The following is a 12,268-nucleotide window of genomic DNA, read 5'->3' as shown; positions in this document are numbered from 1 at the left end:
AATGAAGAGGAAAAAAGAAGAAGAAATTGCTTCACATCGAACTATGGAAGCTTCCAGAAAATCATTATTTAACTACACTTTACATCATGACTGTGACTCTTATTTTTATAGAAGATAAAATATCCAGCTAGTTGACTAACAACCTCTAACTAACTATCACTGCCACACACTGTTAATTTAACTAAATTTAATAACACTAACTGACAGTTGTATACATTATTAATTACTCAACACCCTACCTCAAGCTGGGCGTATGAAAAATATTCTTCATTCGCAACTTGGTAAGTAGATATGTATGTTGTACACAAGTTAGACCCTTAGTGAGTAAATCTACAGGCTGCTCTGTTGTATTTAAGTATATATGTCGAACAAGTCCTTGTTGCCCCTTCTCCCTGATGAAATGAAAATCAATATCAATTTGTTCAGTTTGCTCATGAAAAACTGGATTGGCAGCAATTTGTATTGCTGATTGTCACTATATATAGGCTTAGTAACTTCACTTGTACCCCCAACTCTTTAACCAACCCTGTCAACCATATAATTTCTACAACTATTGAAGCTAGACTTCTTTACTCAGCCTTAGGGGTGGACATTCGGTATTTCGGTTTGGTTTTGGGTTTTTTACGGTTTTTTAAGTTTTTTATTTTTGTAAATTGTGTACCGAAAACCAAATCACAATACTTTGGTTCGATTCGGTTTTTATTATTTCGGTTTGGTTATGTTATTTTGGTTTTTTAATGGGCCTGCTTAGTTGGGCTTTTAAAAATTTACAAATTTTTTTGCTTGATTTTTCAGCTTAATGGACTAAAAATAGTTACATCAAAAAGTCTTTTACTTTTTAATTTTTTATTTTAAATTATAATATTTATTATTTAATATTAATAATTAATATAATATAAATATATATTATAATATAATATATTTCGGTAAACCGAAATACCGAATAACACAAAATTATATACCGAAAACCGAACTAAAATATCAAAAAATACAAAAACATATACCAAATACCGAATTGAAAACTGAAAAACTGAAAATACAAAAAAAAATTGGTTAGGTACGGTGTTTCGGTTTTCCGGTGTTTATGCCCAGTTCTACTTAGCCTCAGCTAAACTTCTTGATATGTTGTTTTGCTTCTTGGACTTCCATGCGATCAAAGAATTTCCATATGTTATCATATAACCAGTTATAAATTTCCTAATTGTTTGGACATAATGCCCAGTCTGCATCACAATATGCAGTCAACTAGTTGCCTGAATTTGCAGCTATGAATATTCCCAATCCTGGTGCATGTTTAACATATTTGACCACTCTCATTGTTGCATTCATGTGAGATGTTTTTGGATTATGCATAAACTGAATGTTAGGTCTTGTTATTGTCAAATAATGTAGTTTTCCCACTAACTTTTGATATACACTATAATCATTTAAAATCTGTCATTCTCATCTGCAAGAGGAAAATGCATATCAAATTTCGTACTAGTCAACTTTTGATTTAGCTCAACAAGTGCTCCAATATGTTTAGAACTAGATAACCCTATCTCTAAAATTAGTTCAAGAGAATACTTCTTTTGATGCATGAGAATTCCTATTTCATTCCTGGCAAACTCAATTCCAAAGAAGTATCTCAAGCTCCCTAGATCCTTGATTTTCAAATTATCCTTGAGACTCTTCTTGGTCTACAATATCAAGTTGTGATCATTCTCTGTGATCAGTAGGTCATCAACATAGATCAGTACCGCTACCAAATTTTTTCCTTGATGCTTTATGAACAGTGAGTAATCATAGTGACTCTATTAAAAACCAAAATTGACTAAGATTATGGTTAATTTGATTTTCCATTGCCTGCTAGCTTGTTTGAGACCATACAATGACTTAGTGAGCTTTTATACAGTACCCTCCTCACCGGTATGTACAAAACCCATAGGCAACTCCATATACACTTTCTCATTTAAATCACCTTGAAGGAAAGCATTCAAAACATCCATTTGGTGTATATCTCAATGATGTGCAGCAGCTAAGGCATTCACAACAGGAGAGAATGTTTCCTAATAGTCCAAACCCTCCTTTAGTTACCAACTTAGCCTTGAACCTGTCAACCACTTCCTCAACTGTATATTTAACTTTGTAAACTCATTTACACCCTATAGCCTTATTATATTTAGGTAACTGAGTAAGCTCCCATGTGGTATTATCCTCCAAAGCACGAATTTCAACCTGCATAGCTTGAATCCATCTGCGATCTTAGATTACCTCCTTATAAGAGGTAGGTTCTTTCATCAAATAGAACTTTGTAATAAAAATTCTATAAGTTGGTGTAACACTTTCATAGTCAATTACATCTGTAATAGAGTATAACAGTGTCCGACTGGCTTTTTGAACAAAACATAATATGTTTGCCACCAAAGAGTCTTGGCTGGTCTATTTGATCATCTAAGAACAACAGTTGGTGGGACTGGTGGTATCTGGTTTTGAGGAGTAGCATCAAATATAGGAACTACATCTTCTGAAGGAATGTATGTATTGCTGGAATCAAATTGTGAACTATCATGAGCAAAACTTTGATGACCTGCATTATCAGATAAAAAAAAGCATTTCTGATGACAACACATGGTGTGAGCTCAGAATCATCTACATGTGAGTATGGGACATGGAATAGTTGACTTTGATTCGTGGTAGCATTAATACTTATGGTTTGAAAAGGAAACTCCTTCTCACAAAAGGTTACATCGACAAAGATAGTCCTTGATTCAATGTCAAACAACATGACACATTTTGATGGACAGCATAACCCAGTAGCACGACCTTCCTTGCCTTTGCTGCAAATTTATCATCCTTTCTCAAACTAGTAGCAAATGTTAAACAGCCTATCACCCTTAGATGTACTAAAGAAGGTTGTTTATTATACAATCATCTGGTGATTTATTTTCCATGACTGATAGTGGTATCCTATTTATGATATATGTTGCACTCTCTATGCATTCACCCCAAAATCTATCTGGCAACTTACATTGGAATTTAATAGTTGTTGTTGTCTCCATTAAGTGCTTATGCTTCCTTACAAAAAATACCTTTTTATTATGGAGTATTTGGACAGGATCTTTGGTGGATGACGGTATTTTGTGTAAATAGATCATGATAATTAGAATTCACAAACTCAACTCCATTATCAGTCCGGAACACTTTTAACACACTTCCCAAACTGATTTCTTATCATTATGAAAAATGTTTCAAAACAACAATTACATCAGATTTCAAATGTATAAGAAAAGTCCATGTCCATCTAGACTTGTCATCAACTAGAGTAAGAAAATATCTCATCCCATTGTGAGTGGCTATCTTTTATGGGCCCCATACATCCATATGCATTAAACCAAATACATGATCAACCTTAATGCTACTAACAGAAAAGGAAACCCTAGTTTGTCTAGCTTGACGACACAATACACTGATCAATAGCAAAACCAACTAGAGCACTAAACTCTTTTATTCTTCTAATAACACCCATAGAAACATGTCCTAGTCTTTGCTGCCAAAGTGTTGGATCTTCGTCTACTCTCCTAATTGCAGACAATGTTCTGATCATAATTCTAGTTAATCTTTTAGTTCATCACATACAACCCATCCTTAACTTCACTAATCCCCTTGACCTTCAAATACACAAAATGTGGGGAAAAAAAGAAACAGGGTAGTTTAATTCCTTTGTCAGCTTGTGCACAGACAAAAGGTTAAACTTAAAAGTTGGTATACACAGAACACCATTGATCATTTCATTCTCATTGAGCTGGAGACTTTCAATATGTAATTTTGGCCGACTCTCCTGTGGGCAACTGTACTTTCCCTGCATTTTTCACTACCTTCCTAGCATCTAAATGGTTGTAATTACTTATTATGTGATCTGTTACACCTGTATCTATATTTCATTTCAAATAATAACTAGGATCACTATTACTATAACTTGTCATGTTGACACTGGTGTGAGAGTATATTATGCTAGAGGTCCACTTTAAAACATCAATTATATTGTGAATTTTTTGGTAAAAACTTATGCAGCAGCTGCAATAACACTTGTTTTTATGTGCCCTGGTCATTATCCATATGTTCATGCATAGTTATATGTCATGTCCTGACTGTCTGCTCCTGCATAGAAGATGATGTAGGAGTACCACCTCCAGTAGTTGACTGATATGGACATAGACATCCTCTTGCAAATACTGCATTCACCTTTTTCTTCCCTTTAACATTATCAGGATAACCAATCAACTGACAACAATCTTCCTTTACATGTCCAGTTGCATGACAATGATCACATTTGTTCAATTTAATGCAATCAGTCATAATATGCCCCTCATGTTACAAAAATCAAAATACAATTAATTCCTAGTATTTCTAGTTGTGTACACTGCTAAAGACTCCGTTCATTCACTAACAGTGCCGACAAGTCCTTTCTGACTCTCATCATGTATCATTAGTGCTTAGGCTTGATTTACATTAGGCAAAATATTCATCATGAGAATATGACCCCGAACTTGTGAATAGCTATCATTCCACCCCATTAAGAATTGAAGTAATCGTTGGTACTGCCTCTTCTCCACATAATCCTTGGCTGTATAGCAATCACAACAAGGTGGGGGTAAATGAAATCATATTCATCCCACAAAATTTTCAATTTCATAAAATAGGCATATATTGTTAAAACTCCTTCTGTAAGACTGAAAATGTTCCTATGTAACTAATAAAGCCGAGATCTATTTATTTTATCAAAATGCTCTTTCAGATCAATTCACACATGATATGAACTTGTTAATTATAGTATTACACTGAGTGATTCCTTGCTCACATTACATATGAGCCAAGAGATAACAAATGCATTGCAGCTATCCAAAGTTATTTTCAAATCTCCTTCGAAATTGATGTGCAAAATAAATCCATCAACAAATCCCAATTTATTCCTTCCAAGCAATGCAATTTTCATAGCTCGACTCCAAAGTGTATAGTTCTCAATTCCTTTCAACTGAATCCCAATAAACAATGCTCCTGGCACATCAGATGAACTCAAATACAGGGGATGATTGTGATAAACTTTCATAGTGTTGCTATTAATGGTTTCCTCTTGAGATCTGTTACGCGATCCTCCAGATTTCTCCTCAATAGCTATGACCAATTGAATCTAAGTAGAAAATTGATACTATAATCTCCCAGAATCGTCCTCCATACTCTGATACCATGTTAAGTTTAGAGAGTCGAGTAACTGAGTAATTGAACAATGAAGAGGAGAAGATAAGAAGAAACTGCTTCATATTGAAATATGGAAGCTTTCATAAAATCAATATTAAACTATATTTCACATCATGACTGTGACTCTTAGAAGCAAAAATATCCAGCTAGTTGACTAACAACCTCTCTAATTATCACTGCCACAGTTGTTACTTTATCTAACTTCATTATTACTACTGAAAATTGTACACTTTACTAACTGCTCAATAAATCTATCTCGATATGATTAGTCCTCTCATGAAATATTGGGTTTGGAGTTAATTGTATAGCAACCATGCTATCACAAAATATTATATTAGACCTTCAATCTTAATTTCAAACTATTTAGTGAAATCACTCACCTAAAATACTTCGATCGTCAACCCTGTTAGGATTTTGTAGTCAACCTCATTTGAGATCCTTGAGATTATTGCATGTTTCTTGGATTTCCAAGAATTGAGAGAGTTTCCTAGCCTCAGAATGTATGACATTTTGGTATTTGGTCATGCAACCCAATTTGCATCACAATACCCTATTAGCCTCACGTCTTTCTCCGTTGATATTAGTAGTCCAATCCTGGTTGAGTCTTAATGTATCTCAAGACTCTTAATGATGTATTACATGCTTCATTGTGGGCTTTTGCATAAATTGTTTCAATGTATGCACTGTGTAGGCAATATCATGCCTAGTGATTGTCAAGTAAAGCAATTTCCCAATCATCTTATGATATTGTTGTACATTTTCAACCAGATCAATCGGTTTAGTTGTTTTACCATCGACATGTATAACTACAATTAATTTCATGTTGCATTCCAAATGAGTTAAATCTACTTTTCCTCATGTCAAGCCTACTTTAGCTAATAGTTCTATAGCATACTTTCTTTAATTCATTAGGATTTCATTTTTTGATCTACTGAATTAAATTTCCAAGAAGAACTTCAGTTTTCTCTTAATCCTTAATTTTGAAGGATTGATGGAGAACATGTTTAGTTTCCTTGATCAATTGTGTGTCGAACCCAATTATTAGCACATCATCCATATATAGTAGTAGTATTACCATCTTGTTTTCTTGTTTATTTATGAATAAGGAATAGTCCAGATGATTTTGTTGGTATATTGATCTCACTAATGCTTCAGTCACTTTGAAATTACATTGTTTACGGTGTGTTTTAGTTCATCCAAGGACTTGACAAGCTTACACACCATAGTTGTCTTCCCCTAAACTTTCAAACCTTTAGGCATCGCTATATATACATTCTTCAATAACTCTCCCTGCAAGAAGGCATTATAGATATCCATTTTAAATGATGCAATAACCTTTTCTAATTATCACCATTTTCACAATTAGTGAAAAAGTTTCTTGATAATCAATTCCAATTGTCTGATTGTAGCCCTTAGTTACCAGTCTTGTTTTATACCTCTTCACAGTACCATTAGACTTGTACTTGATTTTATGAACTCATTTGCACCCAATAACTGATTTACTATGAGGCAAAGGAATCAAATTCCAAGTCCCGTTATCCTTCAAAGCATGTAACTCTTGATTCATAACATGAACCCATATAAAGTTTGTTATAGATTCTTCATATGTGGATGGTTCCATATGAGTGGAAATAATGACTATATATGCTTGATGTGGTGGAGTAATATGCCGATAGGTAACATATCTTCCCATAGGGTGAGAGACTTGTTTGGCAACCTTAGGACTTGTGTGATGATCTTGATGCCATGTAGATGGTGCAGTAACCCTTGTTGATATTCTAGGAGCAGGAGTGGCAACTGGTAATTCAGGAACTACCTCTAAAGTCTGTTAATCATCATTTACATTTGTAGTTAGTGCACGGTCCAAGCTCAGCTCATCAACAATTGATGTATCTACTACATTGTCTCTAATACCACCATTTGGAAGTAAGTCACTACCACTTGATGAGTCCACATAATGAACTCATTTTGGGCTATATTTTAGTAGAAATAGAGTCCTCAAATGCTTATTTTATCTTAATACCTAATGAAAACCCTTAAGTTTAAGGTATTTGAAATTTGAAGAAAAACATGGACATTCTGTCGCAAAAAGGGACAAAAAGGCTGAAAAGAACGAAGAAATGGAAACCTGAGGATCGTCGAGTCCACTTGGTGGATCTCCAAAGAGGCCTACTTTGCCTTTTCTTCCAGTGTATTGAGCCCTGAAGGAAAGTATGAAACAGGCTGAAGAAGTAGTTGGTTCATCGCCGAGTAGCTACGCCAAGTAGTACCATATTGCCCAATGGACCAAAGCACGCAATGTTGAAGGTTGTAAAGAAGGTGGTGAACTACATCAATGGGCGAATCACCGAGTCTGTCGGCGATTCCAACTAACGACGCCAAATAATCCATTGCGGCAAAGATCTAAAATATTATAAATACTAGTAGAGTTGTAGTTTTTAGGGGAGTAGGACATTATTATAATTTTCTGTCTAGAATATTAGTTTTTGATATTTTTACTCTAAGTTTAGGAGGTTCTGAATACTTGAAAAAGAAGAAGGGGGTTTCATCTCTTTCAATATGGAAGTGGGTCTCTTTGATTCTTCTTGCTTTTCCTAAATCAAGACTTAATTCTTCAAACCTGTTTGATTTCAACATCATTGAAGGTATAATATCTATTTCTTGATAAGTGGCTAGAAAAACCCCATTCTTGGGGTGTGATTTAGCAAATATGGGTTAAGATTGTTGTTAGGTCTTGCTTGCTGCTAGATTAATTGTAGTTTAATGGTGATTTCATCTTGTAGTTATGGATGAATTTAACAAATTTGTAGTTACAAATACAAGTTTATTTATGTGTTTTCGACTTGCTAGAGAGAGAGAAGTCATGAAAACAAGACTAATAGATTGATGGCCTAAGGAGTGAGTTGACATGAAGTTCAGCTCGATAGAGTAAACCCTAGTCCCATATCCTAACACTTAGCTCGAGAGAGTGAGTGGAGTAAGGCGTAGGTGTTTTTCATGCGGCAAGTGGGCATCCGAGAGGAACCCATTTGAAATGGAGTAAGTTGCTCGAGAGATAACTTATTTCCAAGTAAAGCTTAGCCTAGTCATTATTATTCTATTAAACATCTATCGAAAACATATACCTGATAATCTAGCTTAATCTGTATTGCGGTCACATCCCAAGAATTCCTCCTCTCATTACTTAGATTTTATTGTTTTTTTTTTTGCTATTTTACTACTTGTAAAAAAAACCTTCTTTGATATTTGACACTTCTGTGTCACCCTTTTGAACTTACTATGTTTTTAATCGTTAATTTCTTTAGCTACAACTAATCAGAATGTAATTCTAATTTTCAATAAATTCTCAAGGACACTCCTTTGGGACACGACCCGAACCCTTGGTTGGGCTACTATACTATTGCACGATCATAAACACTTGTACTGGAAGTTATCGATGATTATGGAAACATAAAAATGGTGTCTCTGTCGGGAAGTGGTATCACGTGAGAAGATGTAATTAAGTAGAATTTTCGTTATTAATTAGTTTTAGTTTTACTAATTTAATTTTTAGTTTTGTTTTATTTTGAGTGGTTTGTGTATGCAACACCCTAGGCATGGTTAAGGGAAGGGGTGGCAAGTCAGTTGAGGTAAATCAAGAAGTCGAGGGTGACTATAAGTTAACTGCGCTGGTATCTCAACTGAACGACTTAGCCATAAAAATATATGAGGTGGAAAACCAGTGCAAATACTTGGGGCGAGAAAGTTCTAGGAGTTATGAGAATAAACTTGTAAAGGATAAGCTATTGATCATTCTCAAAAAGCTTCACGAGCAAGACAGAATGCTAGAGGCATGAGGGAAAGTGTGGAGGTGATGGATCTAATGATTGGTTCTCACTCTAGATCAATAAAGTTGATTTAATACTTCTTGAACCACGCATTGCTTTATCTTTGTCATAGAAGTAAAGGAGGGTTGCCTAGTTATTAGGTCTAACCCCAATAATGAAGCTTGATTGGTGTCTCACATCGAGCAAAATTATTAAATAAGGTATTTCTTGGGAGGCAACCAAAGTTTGTAGCGCTCTAAAGTAGTATGTTGGAATAATGGTGTGTTAATTTTGTAGGATAGAACGAAAAATGTGTTGAAATGTGCTGGCTAGAGAACAGAGAATCCAATAGGTGGATCGCGGAAATGGTTGGCAATCCCGCTATTGTCCGCTATTTGGACATCCGTATACATTGGAGGTCTTGTGAAACTTGTTGAAGTAATAGACCATTCGCCGAAAGAACTTTCCCATCGCCAAGTGGCTATAAATTGAAGTCAATCCCTTTGGTGAGCCTGACCTAGCTCGCCAAAGAGGTTTGTGATTCGCCAATTCAGTTGGCAAAACTGTATAGAATATATTGTTTGTGTGTTTGTTTGATTTTATTTTAACCATTTCCAATCTTTTACATATAAAGTACATACAGACTCCAACATGATACCCAATAAAGCAGCATAGGGAATCAAAATTAAAGAAAGGGGGCCAAATCCTCTATAGAGAGGAAGAGACAAACTCTCACGGGGAGACAAAGGCAAGAAGAAGAAATATATAGCAAGGAAAGGCATATATGTTGAGGTCGATGTTGAGTAATTTGATCTGAAGATGATCAACCATTGATTCAATAATAGAACAGGCTTTGAGAACTACATCTACATCCACCAAGTTCTCATTTGTTGAAACTCCTCCCACCAGGGTTACATCACCTACAACCCCTCTTGAATCAGAATTAGTTCTAACTCAGGCACCTCCAGTAACTCATATAGCCCCTATCATTCCTCAACCTAGAATATTTAACATATTAAAGGGTGATGGGGTACGAACCATCCTAGAGGTGAAACTCTTATCGATAGAAAGCCTAGAAGGAAAACATCGTGAGATCCTGAAAACCATCTGATACCATGTGTTCGAGTAGTTTACGAAGCCCCGAAGTTCGTGTATTACTTCTTAGGTTAGGAAATTTTACACATTATGAAGAGTTGGTGCCCAAGAACTAGAAAAAGGCGAGCGAGTTTAGACCAGTAAGCTCAGTCAGGGAAAGAGGTAAAGAGGTAGAGTGCTACCCGAGCGCATTAACACTATATTGGGTATGCCCTTACACTAAAAGGGTTGCCTATTGTTTAATCTCTAGATGACCTAAAGAGTTGAGCTGGCCCCATAATTTTTTGACACCACCGAAAGGTGGATTGGGGTGGGAGCTCCTATTGAAAATAAGGACCTAAACATTCCTGCTGGTTTTGGTTTGGCTTCATCAGCAGCACCATAATTCTAACTCTATTTTGCGCCTCCTTAAGGAAGCTTGTTTGGGTTGAACTATGTTCAGACACCGAATCGACCCGGGGATGCTTACTTCACAAGAGATGGCTATGAGGGCTAAGAAGAAGCAAATCTCTCTACCCTTCCCAGTCTTAGTGATCGAGTTATGTCGACGTGATAGAGTACCTTGGAACACTAAAAGGGACATCGAGGTTATACCGTATTTCTCCATCGAGATGAGGCTGGCAAGAAGAGAGAAGCTCCGACAAATACTACCCCAGATATTGATCTAGACTCATTGTCAGCAGAGACACTTTTGCATACTCCGACCTCTAAGCCTTCAGGTATATCTGCCTCTTCATATTCTTCACGGTCCCAGGTGCCTCTTATCCCTCCCAGTCGGGAAAGTTTAATCAGGTCATGATCCTAAAGATAGGGTTATTAGAGCAATCAGCTGATGCACGAGCAACCTAACTCGAGATATATGTCCCAGGGATGATCGAGAGTGTCATACATGCTACTCGAGAGATATGTCCCAGGCTTATGTGGATACCTTGATTATGAGAGTGTCATCTTGAGAGACCATATAGGGGACATCCTCCGAGGTGAGAGCTTTAAAAGCAGAAGTCGCAAACCTGAGGAAGAACGTAAATTACCTAATGTCTACCGATATTAGTTTACTAATAAGAAGGGTAGATGACTTGGATGCTTCTAAGACCTCGAGGATTCCTCCGCCTACCACTGGACATGTTCAAAGGGATGGCGCAGCAGAGGAGTCAGGTGTAGAAACCGACGAGGACTTGACAGAAGAGTAGGAGAAGAAAGATGGGAGATCATATTTGGAGATTTTCCAAACATGGTGGAGACTATTATGCAGCAGGCGGCCCAGACACCGACGGATGAGACATCCACAATAGCCCCCGGTGGATTTGGCACTGCAATATCGTTTGAGAAGATTTGAGGCACTGATGCCTTAAGCACAGGCCGCTGCACCAAACACAGAGACCCCGACAGATGGAGAGACTACATAGACATGATCTTTATTTACCTCCCTTTTTGTCTTATTATATCTTAGTTTTGATACTTTTATTCGCATTTGAGGACAAATATTTTTTTTGGTGGGGTGAGGCCTACCCTTTTTGTGTAAATATTGATATTCATGTTTTTATATTTATTTGGGTTGTTTTGTTTAAATTGTGTTTATCTGCTAATGTTTGAGCTTATGGCTATTATCTGTATATAATTCCAAAATGGTTTTGACCCTTCCGAAAAATTTCAATTTTTTCGCAAATTTTTGCCACCCCTTGCATGTGCTTAAATGTAATTGTTTACTAGCAAATATGATTTTTGGCTTCAATCAATATCGATGACTTGAATAGTGCTTGCAATAAAACAAACATAAAGGTACGACTACGATGAGACCAAATAAAGTTGCATAGACAATATGTGAATTCTTTACATCTCTATGTGACTAGCCAATTGTCAAACTGATTCTCTTGTAATGACCATTGCACACTAGAAGAAGTGTGAAGTCTTGTTTGACTTTAGTGTCGATACCTTGTGTGATAAGCTTACCTTGAACCATGCATGACAACACCTAGAATTTGCCCCGTTAGTCCAGCTAACCAAGTAATGTTTTCTCTTGATATGATCTTAGGCAGTTTTTTAGAGTGTAAGCCAATTTGACATATACCTCTCTTGTGACCTCCCCTGTGAGAGTGTGAACCTCTCTTGAACACCCTTTGAGCCTTAAC

Source organism: Solanum lycopersicum, chromosome 11 (genome assembly GCF_036512215.1).
Source record: "Solanum lycopersicum chromosome 11, SLM_r2.1".
Taxonomy (NCBI): Eukaryota; Viridiplantae; Streptophyta; class Magnoliopsida; order Solanales; family Solanaceae; genus Solanum; species Solanum lycopersicum.
The sequence above is the reverse complement of the archived record's forward strand: the minus strand, read 5'-3'. Positions refer to the sequence as shown.